Source organism: Mustela nigripes, chromosome 7 (assembly GCF_022355385.1).
Source record: "Mustela nigripes isolate SB6536 chromosome 7, MUSNIG.SB6536, whole genome shotgun sequence".
Classification (NCBI taxonomy): domain Eukaryota; kingdom Metazoa; phylum Chordata; class Mammalia; order Carnivora; family Mustelidae; genus Mustela; species Mustela nigripes.
Window position 1 is genome coordinate 65,081,106 of NC_081563.1, and position 9,686 is coordinate 65,090,791.

A 9,686-nucleotide genomic window follows, 5' to 3' on the forward strand; every position below is an offset into this window, starting at 1 on the left:
AGAATAGCTAAAATTAACAAGTCAGGAAACAATAGATGTTGGCAAAGATGTGGAGAAAGGGGAACCCTCCTACATTGCTAGTGAGAATGCAAACTGGTGCAGACACTCTGGAAAACAGCATGGAGGTTCCTCAGAAAGTTGAAAATAGAGCTACCCTATGACCCAGCAATTGCGCTACTGGGTATTTACCCTAACGATACAAATGTAGTGACCTGAAGGGGCACATGCAACCGAATGTTTATAGCAGCAATGTCCACAATAGCCAAACTATGGAAAACTATGGAAAGAACCTGGATGTCCATCAGCAGATGAATATATAAAGAAGAGGTGGTAGATACACACACACACACACACACACACACACACACACACACACAATGGAATACTATGCAGCCATCAAAAATGAAACCTTGCCATTTGCAACAACATGGATGGAACTAGAGGGTAATATGCTGAGCGAAATAAGTCAATCAGAGAAAGACAATTATATGATCTCTCTGATATGAGGAATTTAAGAGGCAGGGTGGGGGGATGTGGGGCATAGGGAAGGAAAAAATGAAGCAAGATGGGATCGGGAGGGAGACAAACATAAAAGACTCAATCTCACAAAACAAACAGGGTTGCTGGAGGGTGGGAAGTAGGGATAGGATGGTAGAGTTGTAAAAACTGGGGAGGGGGTATGGGCTATGGCGAGTGCTGTGAAATGTGTAAGCCTGATGATTCATAGACTTGTACCCTGGGGCAAATAATACATCAATAAAAATAATTAAATAAATAAATGAATAAATAAAAGTAGCTTTTCACGAGAAAGATACTACATGCTCCTTAAAAATAAAATAAAAATAAAATGATATATGGAAATAATTACAAATATAACCTGATATTCATTAAAACTACTTTTTTATTGGTATAACAAAATATTTATTTAATCCTTTTAAATCTTTAATCTAAGTCAACCATTCTGTTACTTATATCCTCATCACCTTAGATCGCCAGCAAAATTAAAGGATACATACAGACTTTTGATATGAGAAAAGGCAAATGTGGACTCTAGTAGGGATCTGTTGTTTTTACCTGCTCATCCTCTGCTATTCTTACAATAGCACCTGAGTTTCCTGTGGTGAACTGCCTCTCTCCTCCTATGGGTCCACGAGGTACACATCTAGTAATCCAGATGAGTACTTTTCTGTCCTGGTTCACAAATGTGTAATCCCAGGCAGACCAATGACAATGAAGTTCTGGACTTAGCCAGTAATATTATGCAAGAGGCTTTTATTCCTGGGAGGATCAGAGAGCTGGCTAAACATCAGTCTGGAGCTCCTGGTGGCCATTATTTTGCCTGAGAATGAAGCCAACTGAACCCATTAAAAACAGGTTTTAGAGAGTAACTTAAAATTACAACCGGGGCACTAGATCTTAAGTCTCAAAACAACAGGGTCTTATAATTGTCAGATTATGATGTTATAATGAATGCCATCTTTGAAAATAAATACACACTCATCCCGAGTCTCTGAAATTATTTTAGAATCTAACTTCTTTCTAGGAAGTAGCAAAATGAAAGAGAGTTTTTAGTTGTCGGACAAAAGCTGTCCATTATTCTCAACATTGAAAATTGAATGCAAAAAAAAATTAAAAATTTTTAAAACTTTGAATGCAATGATTTAAAGAAAAGTAACACATTATTTGCATAATATGTACAGAGTCATGCGGTTTCTAGTGATTAGAATTTTGTCATACCTGCAAAGGAAAAGAAGACGACAGTGGCTGAGAAGCACATCCCCTCATAAAAGATACCTAAACAGTATGCTTAGGATAACTAATATTAAGGATTTGAACATAATATAGTTTTCCTCAGAGGAAACAATCTTAGTTTCTAAAGAGCATTCACTTCTGACATCTCAATTTCTGATTTCAGTGGCTGCACACTGTGTACCTCTGTGCCACACTTAGGACAAGTAAAGTACACGTCAAATAAGAAACTACTGTTAACAAAGTAGTTAACAGAAGATGTGCTCACATCTTATGGTGTGAGGCATGGTTGGGCCACTCTCCACACTGTTTGCCACTGGCTGGCTGATAATGTATTGTCACTACTAGGAGCACCAGTAAGAGGAATACACTATGAAGACAACTTAGCTTTCAATTTCTGGATATTAATAAGTGGTAAGAGAAAACTCAGAAACTCAGCAAAACCATGCCAGAGAAGTTCCCTATTCATATGCTCAAAGCCAACTTCACGTACGTTTGGGGGCTTGCAAAATACAGAATGAATGCATAGGAGACATTCTGTAAAAGTTGCAAACTTGCCCCTCTGAAGGAAAATCAGGAAATTAATCAGCCCACATAATTTAAAAAGTCCAACCATGATATTCGCACACTGCCTGGCTTTCCAAAATGATGCCAAAAGACAGTTTCGAAGCAGGTCATAGCAGCGCTCTTCCAGCCACGTCCTGCCAATTGTACACACAGCATACCACAGCTTCTGATTTTTACTGGCTGGTACCTCAGCTTTGGGGAAAAATCGTTTTTATACTGAATATTCAAAATGGTTTGTCCCACAGTGGCATTTTGAGAATAGATGGTGAATTGCCACAAGAAAAGCCACAGCAATGCTTTTACCTCTGGCTCAAAGTGGGCTAACAGTCCTGGCTTAAATCCATGAAAGCACTGAGGAAACTGGGACCAAACTAGCTGCTCCAGGGGCTTGTTCAGCTCAAGTGCATCCAACTGACTTATTCTTAGCACTCTGTTTGTCCTTTTCATGTTCTCTTCTCTGGAAGCCAGGTCTTCTTAGAAGTCTCTTATTCACAGGCAATTAAGAAGGGAGAGGTCTTAGGAGTCTGCAAAACACCCCTGTTCCACCCCTGTTCTCTGAGACATTCTCTGGGAAGCTTGGATTCTCCTAGCAGAACCTGGATTACACCAAAACTACCTTTTATAATTTGGTGCATAACTTTCCAATCTTTTCTATGTGCATGTGTCTTTATGTGTATAATTCTATAGAGAAAGGATGATACCTAAATGGTCTTTTGTTCATTCACTGCTTTACCAAGAAATATGCCATGCACATTTTGCTTCTCAAGGTCATTTTGAATAATACATTATAAAATATCAACAGTATAAGTGGGTATATAATGAAAAGGAAACTGTTTCCAACTTTAGACACCTTATATTATTCAAATTAAAATTATTTCTAGAAACAACAAAAACCTTATACAAAAAATAGCATATAGATTTACTTCACTGTTTTGATGTTTGTAAGCTATACTAGTAAATGAATGCATCATAATTTATGTAAGCACAAAGTACGAGAAAGCATAATCATATTGGATACTTGAGTTGTGTTGAGTGTTTTGTAATTATAATTAATATCTGTCATATATTTATTCACATATATTCATATACATACATATATTCTTAGAAGACTGTTGTTTAAAAAATACATGCATTTCATATTATAATGGATATTACCAAATTATCTTCAAATGAGGTCTTAATAATCGGTTTCTACCAAGAGGGAATGGGAAAGTTTATGTACATTCACATCTTGGCCAACATAATCTACTACCAAAGTTTTAAACTTTGTCAGTCTCTTGGATATAAGAGAAAATATCCCATTATCTTTTTTTTTAAGGTTTTTATTTATTTATTTGACAGACAGAGATCACAAGTAGGCAGAGAGGCAGGTAGAGAGAGAGGAAAGGAAGCAGGCTTCCTGCTGAGCAGAAAGCCCAATGTGGGGCTCGATCCCAGGACCCTGGGATCATGAACTGAGCCGAAGGCAGAGGTTTTAACCAACTGAGCCACCCAGGTGCCCTGAAGTATCTCATTATCTTAATAAGCATTATTTTAATTATAAATGAAGTTGAAGTTTATTAATGAGATTTATGTTTGTAAGACTATTATATCCCTGTTTGAATGAATTATATTTTCTTATTTTTTACACATTTTTTTCTTCTGAGTAATTAATCTTTGAGTGCTGTGTAAGAGCCCTTTACATATTACAAAAGTATGTAATTTGTTACATGGCTGTTTTCATAGATTGTATTCATGCCCCCAGTTCTTCACACTTTATCCATGCCCTTCATCCTATAATTCAGTCATTCCTATATTAACCTCCTCATTCTGAGACTTTATGACTTGTTTTGGCTTATAGTAAGTAGTAGAAGTTACAATATACCAATTAAGAGTCTTGGCCTCAAAAGGACTCCATGTTTCTATTGTTTTATTGTACTTTGTCATTGCCACAAACCCACTGGAAAGGAATATCGGGTGAAACAGGACCAATGAACTCATTTGCCTCAGATGAGGTCCGTCTAAATAATCCTAGAACCAGGCAACACAACTGAGATTACTCCATCATCATGACTCAGTAGCCATAATAAATGATTGTGGTTTTAAGCCTTTAAATTTCAGGGTAGTTTGTTATGCAGCAATAGGAAATGGAAATCCTTCAGTGCTGTGTCTCCCTTTTGTTTCCTTTTCTCCCTCCTTCCCTCCTTCATTCCTCTTTTTTTCTTTCCTTTCTATTGTGCTTTCCTATATTTATTTGTGGCAGTTTTAACACCCTGTAATTATTATTCATTTTCTAATTTTTTAGCTTACCTTATATTTTATTGACATTTTTATTGGAAATCACATTAAATTTATTCATCAATGTAGATAAAACATTTAGCACTTTTCTGTTCTAATAAATATCGATTTATATTATCATTTAACTACAAATAATACTTTATTATATAGATCATTTTCATTCCTTCATACTTATAAGCTATGCCTTGTTGAATATCTTTCCTATGTTTTTCACACTCGTCCAATTATTACTTCAGCACAAATCTTTGAAAGTGGAACTGGTGGGTACATATATTTTAAGGCCTTTGTATGTATTAAAACTATTCCCAGAAAATGTTATATAATGTTGTAGTCACACTAACAATTTATAATACTGCATATTCTCAACATCCCCAGAACACTCTGAATATTAACAATATTTTATATATTTGTCCATAACGATAAGAAAGTAACAACAGAGGTGGGTAGTTTAAATTCACGGTGTCACATGCACTTAGAGTCTACAAAGAAAAAAGTTGTGTCATATGTGATTAACTATACTCCAGGGAATGTGTGCTTTTCTGAACTTTCATGTAATTACTATGAATGTTACTACTTTAGGAAGTGTCTGTGATCTCCATGGTAAGAGCACATTAACGGTCGTAACTGTTTTGCTCTCCAAACCCCCACGCCATCCCATTTTGTCTTCCAGAAGACACACTTTCCTTTCACATCTCATCCCTTCTTCTTCATGTTTGGCAGAATCTTAAATAGGATAAACTCCACACTTTTAAAGTTTTTTATAAACTTTAATTTGGTTTTAAACGCCACTGAAGGTTTGTTTCCAGCACACCCACAATATGAAAGTTTAAAAGTGCATGAAAATATTAAAAACTTGATAGTTTCAAGGCAAGAAAAAAGTAATTCCAAAAATATGACGAGAATCTATACCACTTTAAAAACTAGGACATTTCTTTTTCAATGATCAAAATTCTCTTTGCTCCTTCCTCTCTTAAGCCCTGAGGAACAAGAACATATGATCTTAAAAATTTCCAACATTTCACTTAAGGCCTGACTTCCATTAAAATTTTCGTCACCTTATTAAGAGGAAAGATGTACATTTGTGGTATTATGTTATTCTTTAATCTGAAAAACTATGCAAACTGTGTACCTTTCAAACTAGTAAAGGTTAGTGAATACCAGATACATTCTGGGGCTCTATCCCATTTAGGATTTATAGTAAAATGACTTTCAACATTATGCGCAGAAGTCTAGCAATGATATTGTAAGAATAGAATGTATCAGATTCAGGACTAGTCGGAAAAATAAGCACTTGTTAGATAACAGGTGTGCTTTCCTGACCTTCCACCATCTCCTCTTTTACCATGAAAGAACCAATTACCTAGAACTCAGGGTGACTCAATTACTCTTCATAACAGTTACCAATTTATGGATGAATAATAATTCTAAGCCTAAATTCACGGCAGTTTCTTAATTTGGTCCACATAGCCCTTATTATGATTGAGTGAAAGAAACCCCCTTTTTCTTCCAGTGAATATAAACACAAAATCATGTTGCCCACAAATTAGCAGTGGTCATCTTGCTACTTTGAGAGAAGTACCCCCCAGGACAAAGCCAGCACTCCTCAGAGGAAAGAACAGAGAAATGGGGACTCGGCTGTGCAAACATGCTGGCTAACTGAAATTAAATTAAAAAAAAAAAAACTTTTTTAGGGGTGCCTGGGTGACTCAGTGGGTTGGGCTGCTGCCTTCGGCTCAGGTCATGATCTCAGGGTCCTGGGATCGAGTCCCGCATCGGGCTCTCTGCTCAGCAGGGAGCCTGCTTCCTCCTCTCTCTCTCTCTGCCTGCCTCTCTGCCTACTTGTGATCTCTCTCTGTCAAATAAATAAATAAAATCTTTAAATAAATAAATAAATAAATAAAAATTAAAAGAGACTTTTTTAAAAGAAGCTAAATCTGATGTTTTATCTCTGGATGGTTCAGTAATATGAGCCAATAAAATAACTACTGTTTATGCCACCATGAATAGAATGTTTTGGTTATTTATAATATAAAGAGTCATATTTATGTAAAATATTCCTCAGAAGGATAGTGAATCAAATTCTTGATACTTGGTACAACCAAGGAGGTTCATCTGGTGTCACGGATGCAGGAAAGATTCTAATATATTGTGATACAAGATGACAGTCACTCACTCTAGAGGAAAATATGTTTCCTAAAGCTCTTGGTTGATGGGTTATTCATGCTCTAACTCAAAACACAGTGGGGGAAGCAACTTTTCTAATCTCTGTGCTTGATATTATATTTGCTGAATAAACACCTTTTTATCTTTTACTTTGAAGGTTTTAAAAACATTGCTGAGTATTCGGGTTGCAGTTATCCTGTCAAATAAAATATTTCAATGAGTTATGAATGACTTTAAAGAAAGATCCCTTCATAACAAAAAAACAATTGGAAACATTTTCACCATACTAATGGCTAGGATAAAGACAAAATGTCAGCTAGTATCCAAGTAGGGAACAAATATTTCATGAATTACATTCTGTTTATACTTCAAACACAAATTTAAATTGTTTATTTAGCTAACAGGCTCAGCCTTGATTACATGTCATTAGTGTCCATTATAATTTCAACTATGCTTGAATTTTATAAGCCTGCTAGAAAATTATATTCTTATATTTCAGAAATGGAAATAAAACTAATGTGGTATTTTGGCTATTAATACCTATAATCAGGTTAATCATTGCTTGAAGGATATAAATTTTTAATTTTCTACAAATAAAACAAAAATTAAAAGCAATTCTTCAAATCACCAATCAGTTCTCAACTTGGCATCACTATTAGCCAGCTCCACACCAACTGACTACAGCTTTCCTAAAACATAATTACAATTTTCCTTTCCTATCTATAAAGTGTCGGCCCTGACTACTATAGGATCGATGCATTCACTTCAGAATTTACTTCCTTCTTCAATGTTTGAAGCACTTTATGGCACTTAAGTGAACACCTACATCCATTTATTTCTACAATCATTTCCTAGTTAAACATTAATAGAACTATATTGATGTCTTATTCATACCATTTGTTGTAAAATATGCAAAAAGGTTTATTTAGGAGTGAATAGAAAAGGGATACTAAAAGATTTACATGGTCAGAAAGTCCACAGAGAAGCCCAGTCTAAACAGAATTTAACTTTCGGATCAAGAGAATAAATGTGTTACACTTATAGGAGAAAAAAGATTCCTATTCATCAAAAGTGATTAATTTCATTCGCTGGAGACTTCAGAGAAGGTTCACATGATTTTCTTTATCCTGTCACACTGGTAGAAAATCTACATGATTACTGCTGCAGAGTCCGTGGCTTCACATAAAATGGTAAGTGGAGGCACCCGTCATTTGTATTGGGAATGGGACTGAGGCGAGCATGCCCCCTGCTCAGTACCCCTTTCCTATTTTCCTAGTTAACTCTCACTTATTCTTTGGCTCTCCAAAATCATCTAAGATTTGGATAAATCCTCTTGTAATATATTGCACAGCCTTTAGTAACTTCCTTCATAATATGTATCAGCTTTTAGAAGTACCTCCTTTTATAGCTTTAATATATGCCCCCATGTGCCCCATTAACTAAGCTGTAAGTTCCAAGAGGCCATGTCCATTTTACCACTCTTTAGGTACACACACACACACAGAGATAGATACTTTCAGCCTTAATGCTTAGTACATAGTAGACATCAAACATTTTTTAAGGGGCGCCTGGGTGGCTCAATTGGTTAAGCCTCTGCCTTCAGCTCAGGTCATGCATGATTCCAGAGTCTTGGGATCCAGCCCTGCGTTGGGCTCTCTGCTCTACGGGGAGCCTGCTTCCTCTTCTCTCTCTCTGCCTGCCTCTCTGCCTAATGGTGATCTCTGTCTATCAAATAAATGAATAAATAAATTTTTAAAAAACATATTTTTTTAAAAACTCAGTGAATAAGTGAAAAAGAGACATTGATGTATAGACCTATCACTTTCCCTAGACAGAGATGAAAGAAGGTCCCTGAATACTTCCAAACCTCAGTCTTGAAGTGCATTCCAGGGAATTGTATGAGGCCAAACATAAGTGCAATTTCTCCCCGCCGCTGCTCAGATCCTGTAAGAAATCCCAGTTAACAGGGGATATAAGAGTAGAAAATTGAGTATATGGATTTTTTTTTTTAACAGATGAAAAGCCTAAGATTTCTCCATGCCTACATACACCCTAGAAAACTTTTTTTTTTTTTTTAAATCTGCATTTTAGGTTTACTTTCTGTTAATCAAACCTCTCAAATTAACAAGGGGGCAAAAGTACTTGTGGCAAAGACAACTTTTTTGATTCATAGAATCATTCTATTTTCCTACTGGGAACACAGCTAATATATACTTTCCAACCCCTGTGCCTTTATGTCAGGGCCATGCAATTATAGTCCAACAAGTGATACATGGATGAAAATTAGCACCATAAAAATATTTTTTGCATCATCCTTTCTCCTCAGTTAGTTTTACAGATCAGGTATAGACCATAATACCACAAACAGAGAGACACTGAGGTCTTGAGTAATTGAAGCAGAGTGTCTCCCATGCTCCTCTTTCCCCACAATCCACTCTAACTTGCTTTGCACAGATTTGGATTACGTTGTGTTAAGCCAGAAGAGTTGGGAGTTGGTTAGCCACTAACTAATTGAGCACTATATGTTGTCACTGTCACTGAAACTGAAAAAGAGAGGTGAGATGGATTCCTTAACAACATTTTGGGAAACAATCAATAGGAAATTATCAAAGGCAGCTGGGCATCACTGGTAGAACAGGTAGCTATTTAATGATATTTCATTTCTCCTTCTATTTTTGTAAGTATCTTGAAGATAGGCCACCATTGTCTTCATTTGTGATTCCCCAAAATTACCCAACATGATGCTAAGCTTTTGGGGAATAATTAAAGTTTAACAAATGAATAAATTGTTTGCCTTTTTACTCTAATTACATTAAATTACAATTAAAAGATGTGCCATTGAGAAAAAAGCATTAATTCTGAAAGCAAAAAAATGCTAGCCATGAGGATTCATCTACCACAGCTGTCCAAAAAGTAGTATTTCTACATAG

General features: G+C 35.9%; 1 pseudogene; it reads right to left on the bottom strand.

The window, feature by feature from the left end:
* Positions 1-1,873: 1,873 nt before the first annotated feature.
* On the bottom strand, positions 1,874-5,923 carry LOC132022366 (peroxisome biogenesis factor 2-like; annotated as a pseudogene).
* Between the last annotated feature and the right edge of the window lie 3,763 nt (positions 5,924-9,686).